The sequence below is a fragment of the Kogia breviceps genome, chromosome 17, assembly GCF_026419965.1.
Source record: "Kogia breviceps isolate mKogBre1 chromosome 17, mKogBre1 haplotype 1, whole genome shotgun sequence".
Classification (NCBI taxonomy): Eukaryota; Metazoa; Chordata; class Mammalia; order Artiodactyla; family Physeteridae; genus Kogia; species Kogia breviceps.
Genome location: NC_081326.1, coordinates 7,370,176 through 7,383,376, shown reverse-complemented (window position 1 = coordinate 7,383,376; position 13,201 = coordinate 7,370,176). Strand labels below are relative to the sequence as shown.

Sequence of the window (13,201 nt, the reverse complement as noted above, 5' to 3'; positions counted from 1 at the left end):
AATCATACATTTAGGTTTTGGCTGGTGAGGAGGTCGGGCTTCCTTCACTAGGAAAATGTTTTTGAGGTGCGTCTATCTTGCTGCGTTTATCATCAGTTTGTTCCTTTTGCTCTGATGGGTAACATTTCACCGTAGAGGTGCACCGTGTAAGTCTGCTTATCCACTCTATCGATGGACATGCAGGATACTTCTAGTTGGGGGCTGTTATCCAGAAAGCGCTGCTACAAACACGCTTGCACATGTTTTCCCCTCTCTTGGATAAATACTTAGGTCACAGGATAGTTGTAAGTTTAACGTTTAAAACACTGTCCAACAGGATGTACCACTTTATGCTCCTGCTAGCAATATGTGAAAGTTCTGATGGCAGCATGTTATCTCTCATTTTATCCATTATAGTGGGTGTGCAGCAGTATCTCGTGATTTTCGTCTGCATTCATGAAGGATCGTGTGTGCTTTTTCATGTGCTGACTGCCACTTCATTATCATCTTTTGTGAAATACTTAAGTCTTTTGTCCAGTTTTTATTTGGTTGTCTCTTTTATTACTGAGTTGCAGGAGTTCTTGATATACTAGATACAAGTCATTTGTCATATGTATGTGTTGTGAATTATTTTTCCCAGTCTGTGAACTGCCTATCAATTTTCTTGATGGCGTTTTCTAATCCACAGGAATTTTTAATTTTGATAGTCTAATTTATTAATGTTTATTCTTTTATGGTCTGTGGTTTTTATGTCCTCTCTAGAAAATATATACCCACCTCAAGGTTGTGAAGATATGTCTGTGTTTTATTCTAGTAGGTTTATCATTTTTGCTTTCTCACGTAGATCTGTGATCCAGCTTCCATTGATTTTTGTGCGCGGTGTGAGATGGAACAAGGTTCTTTATTTTTCCAAACAGATGCACAGTTATCCCAGCACTGCCTGCTCAATAGATTTTCTTTTCTCCATTAAATGGCTTTGGTGCCCAGGCTAAAAATCATTTGAATGCTTATATGTGGACTTACCATTACTTTAACATGTTTATGTAAAAAAGAGCCCCTTCCTACCAGGAGGAAGGGAAGGGCACAGAGAAATGGATTCTCATCTGTACAAGGACTATACCAGGTCTACTATGAATCCTCCAGAGCACGAGCTGCCCTGTCCTCGAACAGAAGAAACCAACAGAGAAGGACGCCCAGGAGCGTTCAAGCTGGGGAGGTGTGACTCGCACAGACCAGGGGCGTTTCTACCGGAGGACTGACTCTCATGTTAGCTTCTCAAGCTCTCCGATGATGAGAGAGGGAAAATACATCAAAAGAGCTGCTGGCATTTGCAAAGGATCGAGAGCAGTTTGTTGTTTTCCATCCCCACTGAAAGAGGAATGGTCCCAGGTTCTTCATGAAGCTCTGCCGTGTGGGGCTTCTCGATCCAAAACACAGTCATTTGCTCTCACTTCTAGAAAACTGCATGGAAACCTCCTCAGTGCTAGGGCACCGAGCAGATAACATTTAGAGTTTTACGGCTGCTCTAAATCAGAATTAAGGAGTAAGTAGCCTGACCAATTTTCACTTTCCTATTTCCTCCTCATAAATTCTAAAGTGAGTTTTATCATAGGGAAGCTGACATTTTAAGAACAGCAATTGTTTTACACCCATGGCAGACAGGTCTCTTGGAAGTTTTGGTGGAAACTCATCTTCCAGCTACGGTTGTCAAAGTCACGGTGTAGGGGCCTTGCAAGTATATTGAGTGCTTGGAGATGGGCAGGAAAGGAATTTGCTGGGCACTGACGGTGCCGTGCACTGTGCTAAGCTCTTCAGAGGCAGCATCTCCGTTAACGATCGCAAGCACAGTACAAGGGAGGTTTCATCGTTATTATCTTCCAGATAACGAAGCAGAGACGCAGGGAGATTCAACCACTTGCTTGTGGACCCAGAGCTAATTAATCCTGAGTTTGAACAGAGGGCTGTCAAGCTTCAATGCCTGTTCCTAACCACGATGTACGCTAGATTCCTCTGTGTTGCTCTGGGTTTATTTATTTTTTGCCAGATCAAGCTATGTGTTAAAACTACCCGCCCCCCTAGGGCTTCCCTGGTGGCGCAGTGGTTGAGAGTCCGCCTGCCGATGCAGGGGACGCGGGTTCGTGCCCCGGTCCGGGAGGATCCCACGTGTCGCAGAGCGGCTGGACCCGAGAGCGGCTGGGCCCGAGAGCGGCTGGGCCCATGAGCCATGGCCGCTGAGCCTGCGCATCCGGAGCCTGCGCTCCGCAACGCGAGAGGCCACAACAGTGAGAGGCCCGCGTACAGCAAAAAAAACCCAAAAAACTACCTGTCCCTCCAAAGTGATACAGTGCCTTCGTGTGCTTTGGCAGCTGCAATTTTTCAGGCCGGAATGATGACATGGTTGCTTCTGATTTTTGAGTTGGAATGTTTGGCAAAGAAAAGCTATTTCCTCTGTTGAATCTGATGGTGTTATTGAATACAGCCTCTTTCATTTCAGCTTCATTCAGAACAGACAAAAATCAATTTCTGCTCACCTAAAAAATAAAGTAACGTGCGCTACCAGGGGGGAAAAAAAGATCTCAGGTTCCATGTTATTATTGTGAATAATGACAAAAGCAGGGACGGTGCTGAGCCTCTTGTAATTGCTGTTTGGGGGTTCCTTTTTTGCTTTCTTTGTGGAGAAGAAAAAAAATCTGATTTGTAGACTTTTTTTTTCCAGCTCCCCAGATAGTCACTCTGAAAAGCCTAGGGCTCTAGCTTAAAATGGCCTGTAAAGCATCTTGAAAGGACTAGGTTTTGGTTTTGGTGTTTCGCACATCTGAACTCCATCTAACCGTATTGGTGCAATTTTACCTGGAAATGCCCCCCAGGACACCGGGTTCAGGAGCCCGGCAGGTGGCCGACACTCATCCTTTCCCTCAGCACCCTGCAGGCACCCGGAAACCCAGGACAAGCCCGGACCCACGATGTTGCAGAGACAGCTGCATGCAGACACAAGACAGGGGTCCCGTGGGCAGTCCCTTCTCCTCCCTGAACCCCGAAGGCGCCGCCCTCCTCCAGGAGCGACTTGCAGTCCCGAGCGTGGGCCCGTTACGGTCCCCGTTCCCCTCAAGGCTCTACCCCCCCCCCCCCCGAGGCACAAACCTCCTCTCCCGTTTACTTTATCCTCGTTATTGGAGGACTTTATTTTTGTGTCTACCTTGCCAGCCGCAGAAAACAAACCACAACAGCGCTTCCGATTGTCTCCACACCCCCTGCCCCTGGAGCAAACCCCACCCACAGGCACCGTCTGCGAGAGAGCTCCTTCGTCCGCGTGCAAACGTTTCCAACAGGCCTCTGAAAGGCAGCCACTTGCCCAGCCACGCGACTGCTTTCCCACAAACACTGCGATTTCAGACTTTAACTGCAGCCCCTTGATTAGACATCAAAAGTCCAGAAGTGAGCGTTCGAAATGGCACTTCTAAATGGCGAATCTACCCATTTCAAGCGCTTCCGCCGGGCTGTCCGAGAACTGCCTTGGTTTTGTTAGGCAGCAAGTTAGCCACGAGCAACGAGAGGTGGTCCCCTCGGCGGAATGTCCAACGGCCGCCTAATCCCGCCAAGCTCTTTTGCCAACCCCGCCCCAAACACACCCCCACCAGTACTCCAAAACAGTCAGGGCACAGAAAACCGCCCCCCCCCCCGGCCGACTGGAGGGACTCTGGCCTCACTACTGCACATGCGCACACCTCAGGCTATCAGTCCTTAGAAAACCTTTGGGCTCATTAAATGTTCATAAATAGTCTATGAATACATACATCTAATTATAACAGACTGCATTATGGGAAGGACATGCACAGCAGAGCCTCTTGTTATATAACCTGCAGCTGTCAATTAAGATTATCAATCAACAGTCTCCTGGATTACGCAAAAACCTTGCCTGAAAAGCTCTACACCCCAGTCCTTGGGGCCACTGCCTTCCTTGGCCTGGCCCACCTCTCTTTTGAGGTGTTCTCTCTATTCTCTCCTTATCTTCAGTAAACGCTCTTGCAACGGGTAAGACCTCAGATTCTTCTTTGCGTCCTTACCAAGAACCAAGGCCCATGGGAGAAGGGGTCTCCAGACTCTCTTCTGCTAACATTGTTTACCAATTTTTGAAAATTCGCTTGCACCACCCCTAGGAAAACACTCTGGTGGGTAGCACTAGTTATTCTTCAATTTAATAGTCACCTTTTTCAAATACCTACAGAGAATCTGAGCCTCGCAGCAGCCAGGAAGAAGAAGAAATAGAAAAGGAAAGACAGTGGGGGTGACATTCCATGAAATCTCGCCCCTACCCCACGCTGGTCCATGAGGCGCAGGGAGGGGCAGCTGAACACTCCCCTCCCCTCCCCCGGCCTCCTCTGCAAGTGCCTGGTCTCATCCCTTCAACTTTAATAACCAGGACCTCAAGGATTTCAGATGTGAAAATCTGCAAGGAAGGGGCTTGCATCCAAGTGGATCACCCTTCCTGGGGGAGAAAAATGCAAGAACTGGAAGCTACTCCTTCCAGGAAATATTTGTGAACCACTTGAAATGTGCCCGGCCCTGTGAGAGGTCACGTGACAGGTCCCCCTCGTGCCCTGCTCCCCACGACCCCCTCACACTTTCCCATCTTTCCACAGGAACCACAGCCCTCTTTGAGGCCAAAATCTCTCACTTTAAGAAGCTCTCGGGGGTTCTAGAAAGAGCAACAACTTCAAAATCAGACTGATCTTGACTTTAGTAAAAGCTCTGTCTCTTTGTAGCTGTGGGTGCTTGAAAGAGTAAGTTAACTCCACTAAACCTCAGTTTTCTCCATCAGTAAAATGGGGAGAATATCTACTTCACAGGATTATCATGAGAATTAACAAGGTCAGTAAATGTTCAGTAAATATTAGTTTCTGCCCCTTTTCTGGTTTATTCCAAAATCCTCTGAACAGCACCGGACTTCAAAACCTACCTAATTCACCCAAGCTGCAGTACTAACACCTCAGAAGCCCAGCTCTTACTTCTGTTCACCTCGAAATTGACTTCCTGTTACATGCACGTAGGTACAAGAGTTTGTGTTCCTCTAACCCTGGTAGCCAGTGTACTAGTCAGGATTTTTTTATTGCAGGAGACAGAAATCTAATTTGCTCAAACACGGTCTGGAAGGGCATTGATTCCCACCACCGAGAACTTACGTCCTGGCTTATCCAGGGCCCTGTAATGTCACCCAGCTCTCTCTGGCTCCATTTCTCACTCTGCTTTCTTTTGTGGAGCAGCCTCCTCTCCTGCTGCAGACGGCTTGTCTGATGGGTGGGAAAGATGGCTTTCTGCGGCCCCGGAATCTCACCCTCCCGGCGTATCGGCCTCCGTAAAAAGAGGATGCATCACCCCCAGCGCCTGCACACCGACTCCAGAGATTTGCCCCAACTGGCCCCGGGAGAGTCACATCTTTGTACTACTGAGGGGACAGGCAGCTCACAGTGGCTGGGGCTTCTGGTGGAACCTCAGGGCAAGAAAGGGTCGTCATGACATTCTGGAGGGCACATGCCCGCTGCAGCCAAGGATCCTGGGCCCAGCGACCCAGGGCCCTACCCCTGGAGCATGAGAGGAAGCCCGGCCCGACTGGGGTCTGTAATGGGAGTCAGGGGCGGGCTCCCCACCTGACCCTCCCTTGGGGGCAGGGGTAGAATCCAAACCAGGCTTTCCACATAACCCATAGAAACTTCTAGTCAAAATATGAGGCAAGGCAGGTTTCCCCAGCATCCGGCCTCAGGAGATCAAGCTTAGAAAAGTGTGGAAAGGAACAGCAGAGCTACCCAGGGCCACTCGAGCACCTGGTCGAATGCAGGAAGTTCTAAGTGCCATGACCTTGACCCTCTGTGTGGCTCCTCAGAGCTTTGTCTTGCTGGACCAGAAATGAAGAAGAGTGAAACTGGAACATGGCAGCTAAGTCAAGTCTTTCAAGGGTTCCCATCACAGTGACAAAGCACCTCCGGCCTTACATTTATCTGCTCCCAGGACACACACGCACGCTCCCAGCAAGTGGGATTTCCAGCAGCGTGACAAGGTCACAGATTTGAACGTGGCCACCGACTCACCTCTTCCCGTCTCCCACGGCTGTGAGTGTGCCTTAGCAGCCGGACGTCTAAATCCACGTGGTTTAAGCTGATAAGTCCACACGACGCTGGATTCCTAAAGAGGAGGAGAAATTTTAAATATAAAAAATATTTTTAACTTAATCTCACCCACTTGTAGAGGTCATTGAATCCATTTCTCACTCTGGCCCTGGCCTCCAATGTTTCCTTTGAATATATCAAGGCACAGGGACCCGTCCCCAGAAAACACCGGTTCCAAGACCAGACACCAGCAGTTGTTGGAACATCCCATGTCTTATTACGTTAGAATTAGTCTCTTCCTAACTCCATGCACCACGTCTATTTTTACCCATTGGAATCCATTCATGTTCTCTTCCTTCCTTTCTATCTTCCACCTATTATTGATTACGAACCTACTCTGTGCTGTGTAAATTGGCTTAAGCACCAGGACACAGCGTTGAAGAGGAGAGAAGGGCCCTTGCCTCATGGGGATTATAGTTCGACGGACAAAGAGAAAAACAAAAAACAACAACAAAAAGCCAAACGAACAAAAATTTCAACTCGTGCTCAGCCTTATAGAGGAAATGAAACAGGATGATGAGATAGTGCGGGCCCGGGAGGAGGGGCTTTCTCTGAGGGGTTACGAAGGGCTAAGGTGACACATGACCTGCAACGTGAATGTTCCTGGAATCACACAGCGCATTTCCAGCCCTCTTGCCTCAGCCTCTGCTCATATTTGAAGACAGGTACCATGACACGCACGCACGCACGCGTAGGCATATGTAGGCACGCAGACACAGCTGTCTCCTTTCCTCTTGGTTACACATCTATATTCCTCTGTCGTTTCAAACGTATAAATCTATCCATCAGTGTTGCTCTTAAAATATAGTGTTCAAACCTGGATAGTCCACTTTAAATTTGGTCTGACAGATACGGGAGGGGTGGGTCCATGAACTCACTCTCTTGTTCTGGACCGCATCCTACCATTAACTAGACTTCTGCGCTTCCACACACTGGGGTGCCGAAGTCGCAACCGGCTTTGACAACCTGTGTTCATTAGTTCTCCCGTTAAGCTCTCAGCCAACTAAGTAGAGTAAGTCTATCACATGTGCTGTTGCTGAGGGTCCTCACTAGTATCCTGTAATTTTGGCATTTGGGGTGGGGAGGGGTGGTCAAGAGGAGGACCTGGGTCTCACCCTTTTTCCGTTAAAGCCATTTTGCTACCTGATTTTCTTTTTTTTTTTTTTTTAGTGCAGATATCGTCATTAGGATTTTAACTGTCCTACATTTCACTCTCAGATTTGATAAGCATGACACCAACATTCAGATCCAACTCATGATAAAAGCATCTCCCAGGAGGGGACAGGCAAGGACTGTGGACAGTCAAGCAGTTATCAACCCAACTAAAATATAACGAGCCAGTCCCCAGAGAAGAGAAACAGGCAAGACACTTGCTGAAATCCAACTACACTTATACAGTCATTCAAGACCCAGCGAACAAAGAAAGAAGGTCATTGTGGCATTAAACCGGTGCTGAGTCTTGAATTTGAATTCTCAAAAACTCTCCTTTTGAAACTCTGTTCTAAATGTGTTCTAGAACCCTGCCTGCTCTATATACGGGCCCACCAGTTGACAGAACACATACTTTTATTTTCCCCTTGAAAATTCCAACTTTAATCCCTGGATCATGTTCCAGGGCCCCCCAGAGGGTGCAGACAGTGCTGCTGCTGCAGTTGAAAATGAAGGTTTTTTTCTCAATGTCCTAAGACGCCATCCATTTGGGGCCAGAGACGTAGAAACTTAGAATCCATAACAGCCTCACTTTTACAATCATTGATCTAATGTTGGGTTCCTTTTATGGTCAGCAGTCCCCCCATTTCCAGTAAGATTCTCATCCTTAAAAAAAAAAATTTAGGTAGAAAATAGGAATTGAACACTTCTCCATTTATTGCTTATTGTGTATCATTTTTGTTGTTTATACCTTTTATTTGAGGATATAGAGAAGTTCCCCAAGAGTAAAGCAGAAGGTGACAGAAAGGAAACCTATATAAGAAATAAATGAAAGACAAATACCACACAAGGTCACTCAGACGCGGAATATTTTTTAAAAAGTGAACAAACCAAACCGAACGAAAACACATAGACACAGAGAACAGAGTAGTGGTTACCAGAGGGGAAGGGGCAGGGGGGTGCGTGAAATGGGTAAAGGGGGTCAACTGTATGGTGATGGATGGAAACTACATTTTTGGTGGGTATACAGAAACAGACATGTAATGTCGTACACATGAAACTTACATCATGTTATAAGCCAATGTTACTGCAATTTTTAAAATCTTTAAAAAAGAAAAAAATGAGATTTTACACCTATCTTTTTAGGATATTTTGAAAATTAAATTTCTAAATTCATATGTGCCTGGTCTAAGCACTAAGCTAATAAATTTCATTAAGCTTCAGAGGACATTCTCTCTCACACCCAAGGTTTTTATAATTACAAAGTATCCCCTCTTTGATCTGAAATAATTCCACAGCAGCAATAGCCATTGTTGCTTCTTTTTAACTTCCTAGAAATAGAACTGTCGCCACAACAAGTGGAAAATCTATCAGCAGCTCTGTTTTCACTGAGTGAGGGGTCCAGCCCAAGTCCGGTTATTTCCAGCCCTCGCTTGTGATTCGCTCTTTCCCCTAAGCCTGTCTTGGGGTTTGTATCGGGAGCACGTGATTCACTTCCTCTCTCAGGCCGGGGGAGTCCACACGGACAAACAACGCCCCTTCTCTTTGAAGCTCAACTGAGAAACTCTCCATCTTGTGAAGGGGACATTCTCAAAAGGAGGAAGTCCTGTTTCAGTCACCTTTTTGCAAGGGTTGCTGCTGATCTTATGATCAATCTCATCACCAGGAAAGGAACTCAAATATGGGTTGCACCTACCTAATTAGGTCTGTCCCCCAAACAATGTATAAAGTATGCTTTTAACTCGGGGCTTTATGAAGACCCTACAGTCATGTTGATTTTATATATATATATATAGTCAAAATACTGGTTAATACACCAGTATTCAACAAATAGATGAATACAGAAATAAAATATAAGAAACATGTATTATATATATTTTATATATTTATATATATACATAACATATATATGTATTCTACATATACATATATAATACATATATATGTTACGTATTTTATATATATTTTCTGAATGCTGCGATTGTTCTTAAGTGAGTTGAAATACAACTGAGGTCATAAAGTTCCACTTGTCTCCATGTTTATCTATGCTTTTATTTGAAGAAAAGGAGACAGAAGAGAGGAAGCGGAGGAGGAAGGGGAGGGCTGGTATTTCGGAGGACCGACTGTGCTGCAGGTGTTTCTGACGCCTCGTTGTACTTTGCGTACATGTGCACACATGACGAAACAACTATTATTATTATTACCCCACTTTACAGCTGAGAAAACGGGAGCTCAGATGAGCTCAAATAAGTGAAATAATGAAATTAGTAAAAGGCAGAAAATGGACACAAAATGAGTCTCACCCTTCTGGCCAAACAGGGAAGGATTCAGGGTCACTTTCAGCCTCGAAGGTGTACCCAGGAATCTGCTGCGGCAGAGCCACAAGCAGGGGTGAGGAACGGCAAGTCAATGGAGATGGCGAAGGACGAAGAAACTGCTAACCATTTCCCCCTGCTGACCAACGGCATCAGTAATGAGAGGAGACACCTGTCGCCAATGGGAAGAGCAAGGCTGCCTGCCTCCCCTCACTTTCTGCCTTCCCCTCCTCCTTCATCAGGCTGTGGTGCTTTGCTGCCTTCTAGATCACAGCCTCTGGAAATGTGCCTGCAGCCTCAGGTTCCTTAATGCAGCCGCCCGCCCGCCCGGGTCCCGGGTCCCGGGTCCGCTGCCCCTTGTCCGCCGCCGCCGGCGCCCCCAGAGAGGGTGCTTGGCGCTGGGGAGACGGGCTGCGGGCACGCGGCAGACGTTCCCCGGCTCCTGCACCAACCTTAAACGGGAAGAGTGTGTCACCAGATAAAATGCTAAACGACAACTCATTTTCATTCTGCGGAACAGATTTGTTGAATGTTTCATTCCTGTCACCTGCTCCTTTTCGGGCCACCGTCACACGGCTGCAAGGGCTCCCCGGGGAAGTGCTTGAAAGGCTGGCGCCGGCAGCGAGCGTGGGGTCCTGAGGCTCGGCTTCCGGGCGCGGCCCCCGGACGCCGGCTCCGCCCCCGCCCCCGGGCGCCGGCTCCGTTGGTGTCTCAACGCTGCCCTCTGCTGGGCGGAGGCGCGCGGCCACCGAGCGGCTGAACGGAGAGGGGCCACCCGTGCGGGAGGGGAGACGGCGCCAAGGGGTGCGCAGCTGTATACAAGGGGGCACAGCAGAAATCTACCGCCTTCGAGGGCATCGGACCTCACCGGATGGATGCTCAGCTGCCCTTTCTTTCCGCCGCGCGGCCGCTGCTACCCGCTCCCAGGATGTCAGTGCACAGATGAAGAAAGCCACTGCCGCCGAGGACTTTCCTGCCTGAAAGAGATTTGCTTGTGAAACGAAGATACGTGTGCGTTGGGGGCGTGGGGGAGGGTTGCTACTAGGAAAGAGCGAAGAAACACCTGGGGCGTATACACAGGATTGCCAGATTCAGGTTCCAGTGATAAACCCACACATTCACCCGAGCTGGGAACCACCATCCCCCCAGGAAGCACTCCCTGAGGGGACCCAGCCCCGCCCGCCTAGCCGGCTGCTGTCCCCCCCCCCACTTCAGGCTGCGTTCCTGGCACTATTCCTCGGTCAGTCACCCCCAACTTGCCCCTCCCCCCGCCAGCTCTCTCCTTCCCAAGTCCATCCTCCACTCAACCCAAGGAAATCTACATTAAATGACTCAATTAACATAAAGCTCGGGCTTCCCTGGTGGCGCAGTGGTTGAGAGTCCGCCTGACGATGCAGGGGACACGGGTTCGTGCCCCGGTCCGGGAAGATCCCACAGGCCGCGGAGCAGCTGGGCCCGTGAGCCATGGCCGCCGAGCCTGCGCGTCCGGAGCCTGTGCTCCGCAACGGGAGAGGCCACAACAGTGAGAGGCCCGCGTACCACAAAAAAAAAAAAAAAAAGTTACCTGTGTGGGCTTCCCTGGTGGCGCAGTGGTTGAGAGTCCGCCTGCTGATGCAGGGGGACACGGGTTCGTGCCCCGGTCCGGGAAGATCCCACATGCCGCGCAGCGGCTGGGCCCGCGAGCCATGGCCGCTGCGCCTGCGCATCCGGAGCCTGCGCTCCGCAACGCGAGACGCCACAACGGTGAGACGCCCGTGTACCGCAAAAAAAAAAAAAAAAAGTTACCCGTGTGGGCTTCCCTGGTGGCGCAGTGGTTGAGAGTCCGCCTGCTGATGCAGGGGTACACGAGTTCGTGCCCCGGTCCGGGAAGATCCCACGTGCCGCGGAGCGGCTGGGCCCGTGAGCCATGGCCGCTGCGCCTGCGCATCCGGAGCCTGTGCTCTGCAACGGGAGAGGCCGCAGCAGTGAGAGGCCCGCGTACCGCAAACAAACAAACAAACAAAAACATAAAGCTCTTCATACAGTGCTAAGCATGGGGTAAGCTAGCTAGAAATTTAGTTATCTCTGATCAGCCACTTCCTGCCCAGTGAATGCTTTAAGGGGCTCCCTACCTACGTCTCAGATAAAATCAGCAGGCCTCTGCCTAGCTCTCCGCTTCCTCTTCAAGCATCTTCTCAAGCTTTACAAACCAGCGATGGAACCCCTGGGGCTCTCCCATGCACACCCTGTGTCTGATCTCTGCCCGTGGTAATGCTAATCCCTTTACCTACTAGACCCTCTCCTGGCCCCTTCATCTGTTTATTTATCCAAGACTCAAGCCTTCCTGAAGGCCTCTTCTCCTTCAGGAGTCTCCTAAGTGTCTGCTTAGGAGTCTGTCTGCCCTCTCTGTATGAGCTTCTTGAATTCCAGGACTGTCTGAGTCACATCTTTCCATCCCATACAGCCTGCACAGCACCTGGAGACACTTGAGACTCACATGTTCATTGCATGAGTGAATGAATGAAGGCAGGAAAGAATGCACACACCAGAGGGGTCCCAGAAGCACCTACCTGCCCCAACCATCTCCTTGTACCTGCCAACTCAGTCTTCTCAGGTGGTTGGGAAGGACACAGCATCACCTCCTGGGAGGCTTTGGCCAGTCAAGTTCACCTGGACCTTCAACTTTTTAAATTAGATGCTGCTGGCCACTTCAAGCCTAGCTGCCTGTGAAAAGGGAAGTGATTTTTGGAGGAGAGGAGAGAGAGGTTCTGGAGACTTGGGAACTTGGCAGAGGACAGGTCTGGCAGGAGTACAAGAATTGCGACCCAGGAGAGAGCTGTTAGGACAGTAGGCACACAAGGAAAGAAGAGAGTGTGGGAGCTCCGCAGAGCGGCTTAGAGGAGAGGAAAATTGCCTGAGTCCCTGGTACGTGCCACAGGTGCGGCTCATACCCCTTCTGAACCTCATGCCAACCACAGAAGATCACGATCCCCATTTCCTCCATGGGAAATTGAGGCTCCGGTGGTTCCATGCCTGAGGTCACACAGCAGCTGGGTGGCAGCCCTGAGATTCAGACCCGGGCTCCATGACTTTAAGCGTATATTTTCACATTACGTGAACGTTTGCTCTGCTTTGAGAAGCAAGGCCAAAGCACCTGGCACAAGCAGGAAGTAACCTCCCACCTCTGAGTAAAGTGGTCTAGCCCTTCTAAAGATCATTTCCTCTCCATCTTGGGAGTACCGGTGGATTTCTCCATCTCTGAAACAGGCCCCCTTGAATATTAAGGGTCACCTATAATTCAGACTCCTTCATACCTCCCAGTCTGGGCAGGTCCTAGGTGTGATGGGGGTCAGTAATTGAAGAGTCTCATTTCCCATCTTACACGGGTGACGTCCACTGTCACACACCCCACGTTACTAGGAAATACGAGATGCTACTTCATTCATCACGTCCTGTCCCTGTGTCACACTTCCTTAGGCATCAGTAGGCTTAAATAGCAGTGATTAAAGAGATCTAATCGACTATTACAGTCTTCAGAGAAGAAACCCAAGCTCACAGATCACTGTACTTTGGTGTCGCAGGGAAACCCAGACTTGGGTCTCAACTTTACATCACGAA

General features: G+C 49.1%; 1 protein-coding gene across 2 annotated transcripts in view; it reads right to left on the bottom strand.

The window, feature by feature from the left end:
• The window catches only part of CLVS1 (clavesin 1), a 240,996-nt gene extending 230,415 nt beyond the window's left edge, over nucleotides 1-10,581 (bottom strand). The window contains exons 1-2 of one of the 2 annotated variants that reach the window (XM_067017992.1): nucleotides 10,473-10,581; nucleotides 6,063-6,156 (exon numbers count right to left, since the gene is read on the bottom strand). The gene's annotated coding sequence lies outside the window, so the exon portion shown is untranslated. Of the gene's footprint in view, nucleotides 1-6,062; nucleotides 6,157-10,056; nucleotides 10,313-10,472 lie in introns of those variants that run through there. The other variant, XM_067017991.1, reaches the window with a different exon arrangement.
• Nucleotides 10,582-13,201: the final 2,620 nt, after the last annotated feature.